At 39.6% G+C, this 12,407-nt stretch overlaps 1 protein-coding gene across 16 annotated transcripts in view; it reads left to right on the top strand.

Moving 5' to 3' along the window:
- THRB (thyroid hormone receptor beta) overlaps nt 1-12,407 on the top strand; it is a 371,178-nt gene that overhangs the window by 227,924 nt on the left and 130,847 nt on the right. The window contains exon 1 of one of the 16 annotated variants that reach the window (XM_073900906.1): nt 7,694-7,762. The exons of the other annotated variants lie outside the window; for them this stretch is intronic. The gene's annotated coding sequence lies outside the window, so the exon portion shown is untranslated. Of the gene's footprint in view, nt 1-7,693; nt 7,763-12,407 lie in introns of those variants that run through there. 16 annotated transcript variants of the gene reach the window in all.

Here is a 12,407-nt window from a genome sequence, read left to right as displayed (position 1 = left end):
TTCTTTTTTTTCTTCTTCTTCTTCTTTTTTTTTTTTTTTACCTTTAAACTACTTATTTATTTGAATGTGTTTATTTAATATAGTTGACATACAAAGTTACTTTAGTTTCAAGTGTACAACATCGTGATGTAACTTCTCTGTACTATGCTATGCTCACCAGGAGTGTAGCTACCATCTGTCATCTTACAAAACTATTACTTTTGAAGAAAAATGACTAACAAATTTGTCTCAGGAGTCTGGACCATGAGATGTGCCTCCTGCTATGCTGGGACCCACGAAGATTTTAAGTGCAGGTCAGCTCTCTCCAGTGCCACTAGTTGGAGAATAAAAGGTGCCCAGGGCCCTGTGCTACATCTGTATCTGGACTCCCCCGTTTGTTTTCATAACATTTTGAAAGGTAGCTTTCACCATAATATCTGCTCATGGCTCACTTTAGCTAATAAAAAGCAAACAGGTTTTATGTCATGCCTTCCTCTAAACCCTAACTCTGCCACATCCAACTTAAAAATAACTCCCATTTTCTCTTTTGACTTAGGGGGTCAGCCAACAGAATCCTCTGGCTTCTTCAGAATTCGTATGGGTTGTGTAGGGTCAGAACTTCTGGAGTGCACAGTATCATAGTGCCTTCTCCCCTGTGGTTCCACTTTCCCCTCCCCCCCTTTTGTCTCCTGCTGATTTAGTCTGGGTGCTATAGATCCTCCTTAGTATGTGTTCCTTGACCATTTGCATTGTATTTGTGTTTCAGACTTATCTGTTGTGATCACCTTTCCTTTTGTTGGTGACCCTTTATGTCCCTGCTGAGCACAGCTCCAACCTTGCTATTCTGGGCCTCCCTAGAATCATGCCTACTTGAGCATTGGCTTAGTGGAAGCATATCTTCTTGGGTATCTCTCAGAGGTGAACTCTCATTCTGGCAGTAAGAGGGGAATCTAACACAAAGATTATAACCCAGCAAGAAGTTTGCTCCGATCTATGCCTTTCACCATTTTGCTCCAGAACCAGACTTGACAGCCTTTTAACTGTACATGACAATGATATAGATAGCCTGTCTTGTACTTTACATTGATTCCAGAAGGTTCTGGTGTATGACCGTTGGTTGAGCTGGAACACTGGCACCCAGCGGAGAAGGAAAATAAAAGGCAGTGCTTCAGCTCCATACACGTGTATTCCCCTGTTGGGTATGGACAAATGTCTGCCAGCTAAGGAGTTCACTGTGTGTTCTCTTCCTTCTCCCAAGGACCCCCTCCATCTGGACCAGCTACGGGCTATGTTACTCCCCATATTTTATTCTAAACATTTTTGTGCAAGATTAGATGAACTCATGCTTTTAAGAACCAAAGGATGTTAAAGAAGGAAAGAAATTTAGAAATAACCTAGTCGAGCTTCTACATTTTACAAAGGGGATCAAAAGGCCAAAGGGAAAAAGAGCCCCTGACTGACTGGGGATAAAGGCAGAGGCTAGAATTCAAGTCTGCCAACTCCAAGTCCAGTGCAATTTTCAGAACACCATCTGACTTAAGTCTCCATGTCCTGAGTAATTGACCCATCATTAGCTGCTACTTCAGTTCCTTTGCAGACCCTTGCAAGAATTGCATGGATGCTAGCAATGTTTCTATTAAGCCCCACCTGGAAGGGCTGGGAAGTATCTAATTTCTAGCCAGCTTGAGTAATGGCATTATAGATAGATGCTCATAATGTTAGCACCCAAGACTGCAGATTCACTTGATTAAATGGCAACATGGATCCCTTTACATTTTTGTTATTTTGATAATTAGATGGGATTTCCTCTCTGACCTGACACTTGTATTTTGTTTTTAACGTGAGTCAGACAATGAGTAATTCATTGTAGTGTTGCAGAGCAAACTATGCCTGTAGCTCGTTAAAATGTGTTTAAAGTTTAATAAAATTTTACTCCATTTAGTAATAAATGTGGTTAAGTGTCTGGCATGTCATGCATGCTTTTAATGGCCTGTTTGCTTTTCAGAGATTGAAGCAAGAGAAATTATTAAAAAAAAAAAAGATTAAGACAGCCTTAGTTGCAGTTTTAAAATTTTTGCCATCTTCAACAGAACCATCTGTTACCTTCTATGTTTCCAAAATATAAAATGCTGATCTATATGATCACATTTTTTTAAAATATTTCTTTTCCACTTCCCAATCTGAGTAAATACCACCCATTTCTAAGAAGTTAAATAGCATTGTTTAATTCTTCAACGTTCAAATACGTTTGATGTTGGCAAGAAAGAAAGACAAATTAATTGGGGAGAAGATAATTCAGAAAAAGACAAACAAGGAAGTATGACTGGACAATTTGCAAAGATCTGCCTTTGCAAATTGTCCAGTCATACTCTGCATGTAAAGTGGGGTGCTCACTGACAGCCCTTTTTCCTGGGCTTCTCTATGCTATTCTCATTCTTGGCTGAATACATCATCAAGTGTATTTTTGGTTTTGTTTTTCTAGAATCACTGTGGGGTGATTTAATTTCCTGAGTCCCCCCACATCTTTCAGAATGCACGTCCTTTGCATCTCACTGATGTTGGCTGAGTCCACTAATCTTCCTCAGTACTTTGTAAATAATTGCCTCGTTGTCTCTAAGTTTGAATATCACTGTGGAGAAATCTTAGGCTAGCCAAAATTATTGCCTTTCTAGGAACTTTCTTGTTCTTCTTAGTTGACTAAAAAATTATTTTCTTAACCTTCAAGTTCATGACTTAACTAAGATATGGCTAGTGGTCCATCATTCTTTATCAGTTTTTTTTCCTGGAACATTGCATGTCCCTCTGATCTGCAGTTTGAAGTCTTCTTTCATTTCAGGAAAAGTTTCCAATATTCCATTCCTTTTCTGTTACATTTCTCTTCTCTAGAAGCACCAATTATCCCTATGTTCTATTGTCTTTGTTCTCTGCCTCTATCCACTTATCTAACTGCTATAAACTGTCTCTTCCCTCTCCACTGACTATTTTATGAGGTCTTTCTACTTGTCATTATTTTAGTTTTATACCCTTTTGTTTCAATATTTTTATTTCTATCATGGCGCCATTTTGGTTCTCAGTTTTTCTTAGCTATTCATCTCCCTTTTAATTACTCTAGTCTGTCATAAATTTGTTTTAATATCTTGTTTAATCTCTTATAAATTGAGTACTTAAAGAAAATTTTCTTATTTGTCATGGGCTATAGCTTCCTCATACACTAAATTGTTCTCTCTCCCTTTCTCTATCTCTATCTCTCTGTCTCCCTCCATCCTTCTATAAGAGGGCACATTCTTGTTCATGCTTGTTCATGCCACTTTCTTTTTTACTCTAGTAGAGTGTAGGTGAATTTTTCTCGACATTTTCCCCATATCATCTCAAAATCCTTTGTCTTCCTTTCTGAGTACAGTTTGTGGAATGACCGTTGGATTCCAACCTCTTTTTATTTGTTTATTTATTTATTTGAGAGAGAGAGTGCATGAGCAAGGGGGAGGGGTAGAGGGAGAGGGAGAAGTAGAATCCCCACTGAGCAGGGAGCCTGATGCGGGACTCAGTCCTAGGACCCTGAGATCATGACCTGAGCCAAAGACAGATGCTTAACCAACTGAGCCACGGAGGTGCCCCTCCACCCTCTTTTTCGCTAACCTCTTTTTTGAAGCAAGAAAATTCAAATAAGGAAGCACCAGCATGGCAGGTTGCCTTTCCTTGGAACCTGGGCTTAGTTCCCTCTTCTAAATCCCATTAGATGTCCCAAACCTGGGTCTCCTCCACCAAATGCAATGGACTCCATGGTTGTGCACTGTAGCTCTTTTTCCAATCTGGATCAGAGCCCTGCCTCTGCCAACATCCCATGATCATACACTGAGCTACTATTTTCTAAGGTGTTTTTCTTGACTTTTCCCAGGGCTACCTCTTCACTTCCCTCAGATCACTACTTTCTGAGTCTAAAGATATCATTAGAGTTTTTCTGGATTCATTTCATTCACCTTCCTTCCTCTGTACTGTCACAGAGGAGAGAAGTAGAGTTACAGTGTTTCAGGCCAGCTACTCCTAATCCTGTGACCAGTACTTTTTAAGATGAGGATATGAAGTTATACACCTTTCTTTGCTTTGTGGTCGCTGGCAATATTTTGTTTGGGTTTGTTTTAATATATAATTTTGTTCATTTGTAAGTATTTAAGGAGAGAGACTCCATGATCCAACTTTATATAATGATATTTTCTCTCTGTCATCTTAAAAACCACATCCACGTCTACACAAAAAATAGCACTACACAGATTTTGAAAAATTTAAATGAAGATTAAAACTTCCATGTAAAATATTTAATTTCATTATTGATTTTATGATTACAAAAGGATACATTCTTTAAGAAATGAATATAGAAAAGTATTATAAAAATACATAGACATTCTCATATCATTCTGGTGTGTTTTCTTTTAGTATTTTATGTATCTGTGTATAGTTTTAAAAATTGGATTCATACTTCATATATGGCTTTTATTTGGTGGCTTGTTTTGCTTCTAACAGTACACTATGAGCACTTAACATAGCCTTAAATATTCTTTGAAAAAAAATTAATCATGTGGAAGCATGCTGATATATTCAAATAGTCTCCTATTGTTGCATATTTATGCTATTTATAATTTTTGTTAACATTAATGCTGGGGTGAACATCTTTCTACATAAACCTTTGGGTGTATTTCCTTTAAAACATGTTAGTACTAATCATTATAAACCTTGGTTATTATTATACAGTGCTATAGAGAGATAAAGAGACATCCTGTACCAGATTAACTCTTGGGACATAAAATTTTTAATAAATTTAGTTGGATGTATCATAGTGCTTTTTCCTCATAAAGTCAAGGTCTAAAATCATGTGAATTCTGATGAATTATTTAATGAAAGCCACTAGGGCATTTTCTAAACTCTTTGCATTGTTTTCAAAAAGTACCACTTTACTGCCTTGATCAATGCCCTCTGGCTTTTTCCACAGAGTTCAGAGTAGCATAGTGATTCAGCACACAAACTCTGGGATCAAAAAGACCTGGGATCTAACTCCAATTGTGTGACTTGTATGATCTGATGCTCCCTCCACTCCTCCCTCTTTGTCTCCTTCTTTATGTTCCAATGACACTGACCTTCTATCTGTCTCTCAAGCAGGCCAAGATCTTCTCCAACTTGGCTCTTGCTATTCCTTCAAATGTAACACTCTTGGCCCAGACTACTCATGGCTGACCCTTTCTCCTTCAAGGGTTCATTCTCTGCTCATCTAATGTTCTCATTAACTTTCCCTTCAAGTCATTCTCTGTTCCATTACTCTGTTTTATTTTCTTCATCATACTTCTCATTACTTAGAAGTATCTTAATAGTGGCTCTAAAAATAATAATAATAATAAAATAATGACTCTGATTAATGTTATTATTAGCTTACCTCAGCACCCATAATTCCCTTCCTCCCACCTACAGCTCTGGTGCCATTCTACTGGGAGGGCGACTGCCCTCTTGTGGACTTGTAGGATAGTGCTACTAGAGGCGCAAAGACTAGTTTCACTTTTTGTAACCACAGGACTTATTGTTTTGGGGGGGAGTTCTTCAACTGTCAAATATTTGAGACTTACTGATTTTCAGGTAGCTGATTAAGTGTTTAATCTGCCTGAAACAGGAATGACCTAAAATGTGAGATCACCTTGTTTGTAATAATAGTGGTCTCTAAGTTCATGAGTGTTTTCTCAATACCAACCAATGTGCTAAGGGATTTTCATGTATTTTCTCATTTAGCTTAAGCATTGTCCACTGAGAAAACAAGGTGATAATTTGAGACATATAAAGAAAGCTTTCCTAAACTTCTAAATAAAGCTGATTCTCTCCACATCCAAGTTTGTCTGTGACTTTTCAGGGGAGAAAAATGAAAAGATGGAATATAGGGGTTTTTTTAAGCACCAAAATGGCCAGAATTCTTGACTCAACTCTGACCCTAATTATTGTGTGTCATTTAGAGATTTATTTGTCTTCTCTAGGTCTTAGTTTCCTCAGGTTGAGAGTCCTTCCAAGTATGAAATGATTTTAGGAAGACCCAGGAATCTAATAATTATGCTTGGCCAATGCCAAGGTGAGACAAAAACATCATTTCTTCCTCCTTCCCGGGATTGGTGGCTCCAAAATCCTAAGAACTAAGACATCATTTTGCAACAGAGTTACTTCTTTAAAGCTTCTAGAGGTGATCCTTAACTTATGAATAATAGATATGTTCTAATGTAATTAATAATAATAATAATAGTTATGTTCTAAATGTAATTAACTATGTATTAATGTAATTATCTACATCTAATTCAACAGAAAATTACTCTGTAAATATTTATTGAGTAGCCACTCTGCCCTGGTGCTTGTATGGAGGAAATACCAGCAAAAAGATCTAACTGTTACCCCAATCCTCATGAAATCTACTATCCAGTGTATCATGAAGTTATCCTCAGGGTCATCTTCCAAAATAACTGGGAAGTAAGATGCCAAAATTTAAATGCTAGGAAATTGGATATATTTGTTACATTATGCACATTGATGGTATCATAATATAGGTAGTAAAGCATCTATTTTGGGCCTGACAAGTTTCCTTTCAACCTCTTATTAGCTGTGTGATTTTGAGGAAGCCACCTTACCTCTTTGCACATCTGTCCCCTCACTTGATAAACAGAGATAATGCTCCCGAATTTGCAGGGGTTTTGTAAGGATTAAATAAGATAATGTATACAAAGAGTCTGGCGTACGCGCTCAATATATGGCAGCTGCTGAGTGAAAAAGAACAGGAAGAGAGAAAGGAAAATTGGAAGCAGTCCAGGAACCAACTTGAGATTGGCAGGAAGCCAAAAACAGCAAAATTTCTTAATGTTGTTGTATATAAATGGCTGGAAGTCATAAAAAAAGTGAAGAGTAATATCATTTTCTATTATGTTTGAAACTAAAAATGGAATGCTTTGCCCCTCTATATTATACTAATTAATTACCATTGCCTTTCAGGTCTGGGCCCAGATACTCTAGAAAACATGTTCAGTTTTAACTCACCATCAAAATTGGCTAAAAATAGATTTGCAAGAAAATAAATTCTACAAATAAATATGTCAAAACACTGCTATGTGCCCAGCACTGTTGAAGGCACTGGAGATAAAACGATGAACAAAATAGGGGGGAAATCCTATCCTCATGGTATTTACAATCCAGTGGGGGAGAAATAGGTAATAAGTGATATAAAGAAGTAAATCAGGTAGTATATGAAAAGGTGAAAAGCTCTCTATGGAGAGAAAGAAGAAAAGCGGAGTGGGGGATATAACTTCAAATAGGTGGTTAAGTAAAATATTGAAAAGGTAACATTTGAGCAAAGACTTGATAAAAGAGGGAGAGTAGGATCTTTAAGAATATACTATTTGGGGGAGCAGCTTTCCAGCAGGGGCTTGTTCAAAGACCCTGAGGGAGGAGCGAGGCTGTACATCTGGGAAACAGCAAGGAGGTTGGTTAGCCTGGAGTGGAGGAAGTGAGGAAGAGCGGCTGATGAAATTGGGGTCATGGGGGACTTTGGTTATCCAGAGTGTGATAGGAGACCACTGCAGGGTTTCTGCAGAAGGGCAAAATGAACTGACGTTTAATTCAACCAGTGGAGTCATGTGACATAATTTATGTTTTAAAAAGATCACCTCCGGCTGCTTTTTGAGAATTAAATGTTGGGGACAGGAATAAATAAAAGCAGGAAGACCAGGCTACTATAAGGATCCAGGTGGAGATGATGATAGTAACAATGGAGGTGAGAAGAATATTTTGATTCTGAGTCTTTTAGAATCATCATTTATGGTGATGAGAAAGACAAAGGGTGCAACAAACAAGTTTGTTTGAGGTAACTTTGGGGGGGCATAGGAAAGGTATATGATCTAGTTTCAGACCTGTCAAGTTTAAGATGTCCATTAGTGTACACAATTAGATATGCAAAGAGAGGTCTGGGCTATAAATAGACATTTGAGGACTATGAGCATATGGATGGTATTTAAAGTCATGAGACAGAACAAGATTACCAAGGGAGTGAGTACAAATAAAGAAGATGTCCAAGGAATAAGTTCTGGGAGCGTCTCAATGGGTAGAGGAAAAAGCACCAGAAAAGAGTGGAAGGAAAAATCAGGGAAGTGTCTTATCCCAGAGAGCCATAGAAGAAAGTGTTTCTCAAAGAGGAGGTAGTAAACAGCTGTGTCAAATGCTGCTGATAGATCAAATAACCTGAGACTTGCAAATTGACTAGAGGATTTAGTGATTTGGGGTATCAAGGGTTACATTGACTAGGACAATTTTGTGGGAGTGATAGGGGCCAAGGCTGATTAGAGAAAATGGCAGAGAATAATTGAAATCAGAGAGTATGGACAGCTCTTTGTTGCAAAAAGGAGCAGAGAAATGGACGGGAAGTTAAAGAGTAAAGCAGAGTCCAGAGAAATGTATTTTTTAAGATCCAAGAAATAACAACAAGTTTATTAGTCAATGGGTTGACCCAAAAAGGAAGGGACAAGTGATGAGGCAGGAAGGAAAAGGGAGAATTGATAGAGCAATGTTCCTGAGCAGAAGGGCTAGAGATGGAATGCACGAGCAGAGAGGTTGACCCTAGTTAGGATGATAGCACAGCATCTACTGCCATGGTACCCAAAATATGGTCCCAGGCCCATAGCATCAGCATCACTTGAGAATTACTAGAAATGCAAATCCTTGGGCCTTTCCCCAGACATCCTGATTCAGAAACTTTGGGGTTGAGGCCAACTAATCTTTTTTAACAAGTTCTCCTTGTGATTCTGATGCACAGAGAAGTCTGAGAACCACTAGTCTGTAGTAACCGAATACATAGGTGCAGATGATGGTCAGGAAGTAGATATGGCCCTGGGAGCATGGGAAATTCTCTCTGGTTGCTTCTGTTTTCTCAGGGACATAGGAAGAAAGGACATTAGCTAAGAGGGAGGATTAGGGAGAAGTTGTTGGAGATTTGATGGAACAGGAAAGGTTTGAAATAGTTGTCTAGGAGAGTGGGAAAGTGAACAATCCAGGGAATAGAGTGTGTGTTGGAGAACGTTAAGCGCTCACGTGAGGCTTGTGGTCACGTGTCTATGCTGAGACAGTCAATTTGATTGTGTCTTTTCTCTAGCCATGTCTACCTGGAGTTGATAAAGACATAAGAGAAATCTATAAGAGGAATAAATGAATAGAATGACTAATATAAGTAGAAGCTTTATAGATAAACATTGCTTTCCAGCATAGAAACTGCACTATTTCCTAAAGACCAACTTACATGTTATTCTTGACATCCAAAGCCCAGCCTGGAGGCCTGACCTATGAGCAAATTGGTGAAAGAGTCATGTGTGTAATCTTGCCATCACCTCACAGCTGTTGAGTCTTAGGTGCTACATCTGGCAAGGCCTGCCTGACTAGTGTGTACACCCACAGAGTGCCCAGAAAAACTGCTTCTTCATTTTCTCCCCTGTACACCATATTTTCCTTTTTTGAACAAAATTATTATTTAAACAAAAACTTGCCAATCTCGAGAAAGACCACATTTTGTATGATTCTGTTGATGTGAAATGTCCAGAATGGGCAAATCCATAGAGACAGACGGTAGATTAGTGGTTGACTGGAGCAGGGAGAAATGGGGAGACAGAGAAGTGACAGAGAAAGGAAAAGATGTTTCTTTTTGGGGTGATGAAAATGTTCTGGAATTGGCTGTGATGATAATTGCATGTATATGTGAATATCCTATAATCTATCGAAGTGTACACTTTATATGGGTAAATTGTATGTTTAGGAGTTACATCTCAGGAAAGCATTTAAAAAAAAACCTTGCACACCTACACATTTATTTATTTATTTTTGTGGATGAACATCAAGGACTTGTTAATGAAAATTAACTAAATCATTTAAACCTGTAACTGAATTCTTTTGCACCTGTTTTAAAACAAATAGAAGAGCTTCCTTCAAATGCTGAGAACTTTCTGATATATTAAAAAAAAAAACAACAACCTTCTAGTCTCTGATATGAAAAGTACTTCCAGGAGTTAAGCTATTTTTCCTTCCAAAAATAAAAGAGAAAAGTAGGAAGGAACAATTCCCGCTCTGTAGTGCACTGTTGTAAAAAACTTAGACTCAAGCTGCTATTAATTCTACTTTTCAAGGCTAGATCCTCTCTGATCGATCAAAACAAATGCTCTGGGAGTCTTAAGGTGATAGAGATCTCTTTCGTTCCTAAATGGTATATGCCATTAAGAAAAAATTTCATTTCTGCCTTCCATCAGCTTCGTGGCTAAGCATTAACAGTGTCCTTTGTCTTGCATTATTTCTTTTGCTCTAAGCTTAGGGAAGCACACTCCTTTTTTATACCATCATTGAAATGTGCAACTTGCTCCCACTTTGAAGCATGCTGGCACTTATTTACCTCATGTTCCTGGTGATTTAAAGTGACTCCATGGGGTGCCTGGGTGGCTCAGTCAGTTGGCCAATCTGACTCTTGATTGCAGCTCAGGTCATGATCTCAGGGCAGTGAGATTGAGCCCGGGCTCCACACTCAGTGGGAAGTCTGCTTGAGATTCTCTCCATCCCTCTCCCTCCACCTTTCCTCCTGCTCTCGCACACCCCCTCTCTCTAAATAAATGTTTTAAATCTTTAAAAAAAATAAACAAATAGACTCCTTAACCATTCACCTTGGCCAATTTGTCTTTGTATAGGAAGAGTCCTAAGACCACATAGTCCTGTCTTCCAGTATCCGAAAATAAATTCAGAGGGCATCTGATCATTCACCCTCTATTTTTTTGATAGATATTTATGGAAGTTATTGGATACTCACTGAACAGCCTAGGACTCTGCAGTCAGAGCATGAAGGAAGCGTCTGGAGGCCAAGTTAGCTTTTCTGCCAGTGGCTCTGTGACCTTGGGGAAGCCACTAAATTTTCCATTTCCACATCTAAAAATAAGGAGCTGGATCCAGCATCTCTGGAGTTCTTTCTAATGCTAACCTCTAGAAAAGGCAGTGAACAGAGAGGTGAAAAGCTGGGGCCCCCGAATCAGAATGACCTGGTTGGAATTCTGGGTTTGCTACTTACTAGTAACCTGGTTCTAATTCTTTAGCGTCTGTATCGGCCGGTTACCTCCTGTCAAACAAGAGAAGAGAGTCAGACCTGCTGCTTAGGTCCAGCCTCTAGGTTACTGATCACGGGGCCAGCCATCACGTGGAGGCTAACAGTGTGTCTATATGCAACTCAACACAAAAGCAAAAGAGATGGCGCTGAACACATTTTTAGTCTAACATATGTGAGATTGATATCCAGAGAGTACAAAGCAACAGTCCAGAAAAGGCTTGGACAACACACAGGAGCACGTGAGTTTCAGGCGGCTGAGTTCAGGGCCTGGACTGTTGGTTGGGAGAAAACGTAAGCTGAAGCTATACTTGTTTATTTCCTTCCTTCCTCCCCTCTGGTTCTCCCGAGCTTATTTTGGTTTGAAACCAGGCCCACCCAGGGGTGCTAACCGAGAAGCTGATCTTTCAGGCTTTTCCTGTCCCTGAGCCTCAGACTGGCGGGACCCTCCCGCCCGGTTGGCCCTCAGGCGTCGCTTGCATTGCTGGGTGCCCTGCTTGAGTTTTCCAGTTTCCCCCAAATGATTTCTAGGCCCCGGTCTTGGTGCCTAAGCCCGCTCCTAGAATCCTGCCTTTCACCTTCTCTTCCTCCCTCTCTGTTCTGTTCTAAAAAACACCTCTCCAAGCCTGTGGTAAATAATTTATTACAAAGAGAGGGTTGTGTTTATTTGATCTCAGAAAGCTACCGACGTGGTTCTTCACGTAGTCAGTTCCTTGTTGGCGCCCCGGCTGGTTGGGAAGTGTTGCTCCGGGTTGGAGGTGCCAAACCACATTACTGCAGAGTTGTCCAAGCTGAAGCTGCAGCAACAGCTACTGAATGTCGGGCTCAGCTCGAACTCCCCAGGCTTGATCCCAGCTGGGAGATTGCCCCATTTGTGCCCAACCGTGTACCTTCGCTTGCTTTGCCTCTGCGCTCAGTGCATTACAGAACTCACTGCGTGTCAGTTGCATAAAGTGCTCCGTTCTTGGGCCAAATTAAGAATGAACATTTCCCAATAAAAGAAACAGGAGTATCCTACTGTTTAGATGAGGGGTCAGCAAACCATAACCTGAGGGCTGAATCCAGCCCACTGCCTGTCTTCATAAATAAAGTTTTATTGGACGATGTTCATTCACTTATGCATTTTCTGTGGCTGTTTTCACACCACGTGGTATGCTGGAGTCATTGCAGAAGAGACTGACTGGCCCCAAGAGCCGGAAATATTTACTATCTGGCCCCACTCAGATAAAGGGTGCCAACCCCTGATTCAGATGTAGAGACACCAGACATGATAGATCCATTGAATATAGCTGAATAA

Source organism: Callorhinus ursinus, unplaced genomic scaffold (genome assembly GCF_003265705.2).
Source record: "Callorhinus ursinus isolate GAN/ISIS: 27379988/994484 unplaced genomic scaffold, GSC_fseal_2.0 scaffold1, whole genome shotgun sequence".
Taxonomy (NCBI): domain Eukaryota; kingdom Metazoa; phylum Chordata; class Mammalia; order Carnivora; family Otariidae; genus Callorhinus; species Callorhinus ursinus.
Note: the sequence above shows the minus strand (reverse complement) of the source record. Positions and strands in the feature narration are given on the sequence as shown.